Below are 6,424 nucleotides of genomic sequence, written 5' to 3' on the forward strand. Positions count from 1 at the left end.
TCTCTGTCATGGATAGGGAAGTGGATGAACAATGGCCCCATAATTCTGCCCCATATAATGAGGCTCCCTTGGCCTGCATTTTGTAGATTTCTACTGGTGGGCCTATCACTTTATGGGTGCAACTTTTATATATCTTTAAAATTCCCCCGCAGACTGAGTCAATTTTAGACTATCTTTCTTTATTTGTGAACCCCAGTCCATTTTTTCTGTGAGTGTGATCCGCAGATATTCAAAAATATACACCCTGTCTAGATCCCTTCCATTTAGTTGAGGATGTGGGCAATTTATAGTGTTAGCATTAAAAACAATATGCTTGGTTTTCTGGAGATTAATCTCCAGTTCCCTCTTCTTGCAAAAGAGACTAAATACCTCCAGTACCCTCTGCATACCATGGGTGATTTAGAAAGTAGGACTGTGTTGTCCGCAGACATAAGTGCTGGAATTTTGCGGACCGCCAGCCTTGGGTCGTCAATGTTTTTACCAGCTAACAAAGTTTCTATTAAGCCATTTAAAAATAGGGAGAAGAGTGTCAGGGCCAGGACACACCCTGTCGCACCCCTTTCTCTACAGGGAAAGGGGTGGAGAGTTTACAGTTTTTGCCATATCTAATTCTCGTTTATTTGGCTTGGTGCAAGCGTTTCAGCTGGTGGCAAAGATATTCTGGCACTCCCATATCAAGAAGGATGCCCCATATTTGTTCTCGCTGCACCATGTCAAACGCGGATTTAAGATCCACAAATGTGAGGTGGAGGCTGCCACCCTCTAAAACCACGGTTTTCCATTGGATGAGTTGTAATCTGAAGATCTGGTCAATACTGAAGGTCCTGGCCCTAAAACCTGCTTGCATAGGTGTTAGTATTTTGTTTTCCTCTAGCCAGAATTGCAGGCTCTCCAAAAGTACGCGGGCAATAAAAAATTGGGTGACATCTATAAGGCTTATGGGGAGATAATTTGCTGGATTGAGTGGGGAGCCCTTTTTGTAAATGGGGATCATTTCTGCTCTGGCCCAAGTGGGGGGCAAAGCCATACCTTGTAAAACGACATTAAATAATAGCCGTAGGCAGGGTGCCCAAACTACGGGTTCGGAATGGAATAGGTTCCAAGGTATCCTGTCCAACCCTGGTGCTTTTGCTGGAACTACCCAATGCCCCTGTGATCTCCTTCATTGTGCATAGGGGAGCATCTACGTTTAAGTTGTTCACATCGAGGGTAGGTGATATTACCCTATCCTCTCCCTCTTCCTCTGCGGGCCTTGAGTATAGAGATTTCAAATGGGTTCTCCAAACTTCTTACCCTAGATTTAGTCCTAGAGCCGATAGGCCTTTGGATTTCCCTGTTTTAACTAAAGCCCGGAAGGCTTTCATGTCATGGGTATTTAATGCTGTTTTAATTGCGTCCCATTTTTTATTTTCCCAATTAATTTGAGCTCCTGTTACATATTTTTATATCTATCCCTAGCTTCCCTGATTGACAGTCTATCATTCATTCTGATAGAGTTTAGTAGAGTTTGCTTGGTGACCTGACATGTTTTATTGTACCATTGGTGCTTAGATTCAAATTTTGGCCTAGGCCTGTTTCGGTTGTAAAAGAAATCAGCCATTGTAGAGAACAGGTCCTGGTGGTTTTTATCAGTGTGGAATGAGATGCTGTACTACTACTAGTTGCGTCAATTCCATGCGCGACTTCTAGAAAGGGGAGTATTTGTTGATAAAGAGAAGCCACTTTATCAGGTGATTGAGCTAGTTCCCCCCAGTGTACCCTCCTTCAGCCAATACTAGATAAGGGTTGGGATTTGTAGATGTACTTAGTGGATCTTTAGCCAGGGGTAGATGTATTTCAAGTGTCAAAGGGTTATGATCACTCTCATGGCGAGGGGTGACCTTGAAGTCAATAGCCCTGTGCCAAAGGCTGACATCTACCAAAATGTGATCTAAAATTGATTCCTGCCCCAGTCCAATAAAAGTAGAAATCCCTGGGATGTCAGATGGAAATCGGCCATTACAAGCCCTTACTGTATGACTGAGTGTAACTGCGTTCAGTTGTAATACTCGAAGGGTCCATGCCCGGGTTGGTTGGATGTTGGGTTCAGGGATTGACCATACCGAGTCCTCCTCGCTTGTAATGCTAGTAGATCAGCCGTTCAAGGGCTCAAATTGACAGTTGAAATCCCCTCCGATAATTATTCGGCAATTATCCGGTAGGGTGGGGCGGAATGAAGAGAGGCAATTGAGCGTGTGGGACGACACCCAGCTGATCCTCTTCCTCACCAGAGACCCCGACACCGCCAGAACCTGCCTACACGAAGGGATGAAAGACGTTGCCGAGTGGATGAAGGACAGCCGCCTGAAACTGAACTCGGACAAGACTGAAGGCCTCATCCTGGGATCTTTGCCCTCCGCCTGGGACGACTCCTGGTGGCCCCCAGCCCTGGGCACCGCACCCAAGCCAACCGACCGACCACGCACGCAACCTGGGCTTCATCCTGGACCCCTCCCTCTCGATGACCAGACAAGTCAACGCCGTCTCCTCATCGTGCTTCAACACCCTGCGTATGCTTCGCAAGATCTTCCGCTGGATCCCGACCGAGACCAGGAAGACTGTCACCCAGGCACTCGTCACCAGCCGACTGGACTACGGAAACGCCCTCTACGCCGGAACCACAGCCAAGCTACAGAAAAGACTCCAGCGCATCCAGAACGCCTCCGCCCGAGTCATCCTGGATGTCCCCCGACGCAGCCACATCTCCAGCCACCTGAGGAACCTGCACTGGCTCCCCGTCTACAAGAGGATCACGTTCCGGCTCCTCACCCACGCACACAAGTCTCTCCACGACCTGGGCCCCAAGTACCTCAACGACCGCCTGACCTTCTACACGCCCACCCGCCAGCTACGGTCCACCAGCCTCGCCCTCGCAGCCGTACCACGCATCCGAAGAGCCACCGCCGGAGGAAGATCCTTCTCTTACCTGGCTGCCAAGACTTGGAACTCCCTCCCCATCCACCTTCGGCTGACCCAGGACCATCTCGCCTTCAGGAAACAACTCAAGACCTGGCTGTTCGAGCAGTAGCATACCCCTCCCCCCAAGCGCCTTGAGACCCTCCTGGGTGAGTAGTGCGCTATACAAATGGCATGATTGATTGATTGATTGATTGATTGATTGATTGATTGTCCATAGCTTACTGGCCGAGAGTAAACATTAATTATTGCAATCCTCATGGCATTGTGGAAAGAGAGGAGAATACACAGGACATCGGGGGACTGGGTCTCTATCTTTTTTACATTACATCCCAAGTGTACCCCTACCTAGGTGCACAGACCCCCAGAGGGTCTCCCCCAGACCCCCTGGACTGCTGGAGTACAATACGTTGCATATCCCACTCTAAATAGATCTGTCTTTGCCCAAGTTTCCTGGAACAGGCATAGCTTGTGTTGATCTACAAATAACCCCCAGTCTGGGAGGTCCATTTTCGAGGCCTGCTTTGTTCCAGGATAAGATCCGGGTGCTTTGTGGCTCAACTAAATTAATTGGAGGGATTTGGCTGGTCGGCCTTTCCTCTGATGGAACTTGTTGGGTGTCTTGGTATCCTGCCCCTCCCCTTTGGCTACAATCATTTGCCCGATTTGGGGTACTAGCGGGGGTGAGAGAGTAACTAAAAACCCTACCCTCACAGAACTTCTCCAAGACTGTTTTTTCCCTCTCTTGTCCCTCTTTTTGTGGGAGGCCTACCAGATGCATGTTCCCCATTTTGGCATTGTTTCATGGTCGGCCATTTCCAGAGAGCTAAACCTATTATTAACAAGGATATTATACATCACAGTTTTTGAGCGTTCCCATCCTGTTTTTGGCCTGACAACATTTTGATCGTTAGGCCCCCAACCATTAGCCATATTTCTCTCTTTGTCTAGCATGTGCCTATGGGGGTAGAAGTATCCCAGGGGCAGGGAGAGAATATCCCCATTCTCCCTTAGGTATCCCCAGTCTAGGATGTGTTGAACAGCCCGAGTATCCCTGAAATTAATTACAACACATTCCCCTGCTATGTCCTTTTGCCTCCACCCAAACCAGCTCACCCTACGTGTGAATAAAATTTCACCTTTGTCGATAGGAAAGAGTCCTATATTTGTTTAACCAGTGGATGTATTTATTTTTAAGTTCCCCAAGGGTGTGTCTCCCTTGGGCCTCTTTCAAACTCAGGTACTCCACGATAAATATGGACCAGAGGCCGGGGACAGGTCAATGCATGGTATTGTGAATTTGGTATCTCTTGATTTAGTGTGTGGGAAGATCCTGTTATTAGTGACTTAGTTATTTTTGCCTTGTTGTTGGTCCGAGGGGCCTGATCTATCTGGTGTGTGCCTGTTTGGGGGTTCGGGGAGAGCACAGTGGGGGGGCCTCGGTTGGTGGTTAGCTGAGTCCCTGCTCTGAGGTGCGTCAATCTAGGAGTAGAAGCTACTTCCTTTTGCGCAATTGTGTTAGACCCTACGGGGAGAGGTAAATCCTCAAGTGTGGCTGATGTTACCTTGTTTTAATGTAAGACCTGCTATGGGGGTAGGGGTTTTTGTGGACTCAATTTTTGGTAAAAATAGCTTCTGCTTTGCCCACCCAATGGTCCATCGAATGTGACAAATTATCAATATGTGTTGTCAGAGCATCAAGTTCAGTTTTTAAAGTCAAAGTAAAGTGTGCTTTGAGTTTGATTACTAGATTAGACACCCATGGCGGGGACTCCGAAGTCTTCTGCGCCAGCTCGCCTGCTTCTGGTCCCCCCGGGGGCTGGCTTAGTGGCATATCGTCGACTTGTTTATTCTGCCTTGTTCCCTTATTTATAACTTGTTTCCCTTTCCCTCCTTTTTTCTTTGCGCCACCTCCCAGGGAGATCTGAGAGGCACTGCCGGGGCCTGTCTTCACTCGTGCTTATAAGGGCTCTGGATCTAGAGTCATGTTTGGTGTTAGGGGTAGGGACAGCGTCCCTGGCTCCATCGGAGTTGGGCTTATGACAAGGGTTGGAGTTAGAGAGAGTCGTCTCTCAGTACGCTCGATTTCGTTGGACACTGCTCCAATTGCCCGCCGTAGCATTTTATCGATTGCGGTCGGTTGTGCAGTTAAAGGGACTAATGGGGCTCTCTTCCCTGTGGCGGGGCCTTTCCAGGGGTGGGGGGTATGTTTTCCCATAGTTCGTTTTAGACCAAACCCCTACAGCGGAATAAGACTTAATGGCTTGCAGGGATCTAGCGGACAGTGGAAAGTTATGAGAGCACTACCCTTGAAATTGCCTGCAGAGTTCTCTCACTCCCCCTGTCGATAGTCTGTGTATGAAACAAAGGGGGGTGCCCCAGCCCAGCCTCGTCCGTGTGCGTCCCACGCTGCGGGAGAAGCAATTTCAATTTATGCGCCTCTGGGCGCGGCAGCCGTTGTCAGCACCTCCAGGTGGGATGCAGAGCAGGCTGGGGATTGGAGTCCTCCTCTGTGAGTTGCAGCTGCATCCCCGGTAACAAGTAAGCGGTTCCCGAACTGCGGGAGCCACAATTTCAATTTATGCACCTCTGGGCGCGGCAGCCGTTGTCAGAGCCCCTAGGCGCGATGCAGAGCAAGCTGGGGTTTTGAGTCCCCCTCTGTGAGTGGCGGCGGTGTCCCCGGTAACAAGTAAGCGGTTCCAGGATCAGAGCCTGATCCATCGGAGCTTCAGCACTATGTGGCCATCTTGGCCACTGGTGTGGCCACGCCCTTGATATCTCGGAAGTTGACCTTTCACAGACTGATTTTAGATGTACATTTTAAATTGAATGTATTGTCATTCAACAATTTGATGAAAGTCTCCAATTCCTTCCCAAATTATAATGAGTTCTTGATATGATGGACCCATTCTAACGGCTCCAGGTTCCGTTCTGTCCACACTGTTTCAGCCTCCCAACAACCCATCATTAAGATTGGTTATGTTGGAGCGAATAATGTACCCATGGCAGTGCCTTGGATCTGCAAACAAAAGTTGCCAGTAGAGGGTGTATGAACCCTGCTGCTTATGGCCCACGAAACCCCATCCCATGGGGCACTTCAGGACACAGGCCCAAGACCTGTGTTTGCTCCTGATTCGCATGGGAGCAAACACAAAGAGGCATATTTACAAGGAAGTGTCGGAGTGTGGCGCTGCTCCAAATTTGGCAGCGCCGTGCTCTGACATTTCCAAATCAAAAGAGATGTGCTATATTTACAATAATACTGCGTATCACTGTATTTTTCCTAATGCTAAAATTAGCTGCCAATGCAGGCACCCTTGCACCATAATGAAGCGGGCAGGGGTTCAGAGAAAAAAATGCTACTTCCCAGAAGGTGAGGCATTAGTAGTTGCTCCCTGCTGGCAGGAGCAATGCTGCCTCCGCCGGCATGCAGGGAGCTGGCTGGGGTCACGGGTGCCCTAGGTCTACC

Source organism: Lissotriton helveticus, chromosome 2_1 (assembly GCF_964261635.1).
Source record: "Lissotriton helveticus chromosome 2_1, aLisHel1.1, whole genome shotgun sequence".
Lineage (NCBI taxonomy): Eukaryota > Metazoa > Chordata > Amphibia > Caudata > Salamandridae > Lissotriton > Lissotriton helveticus.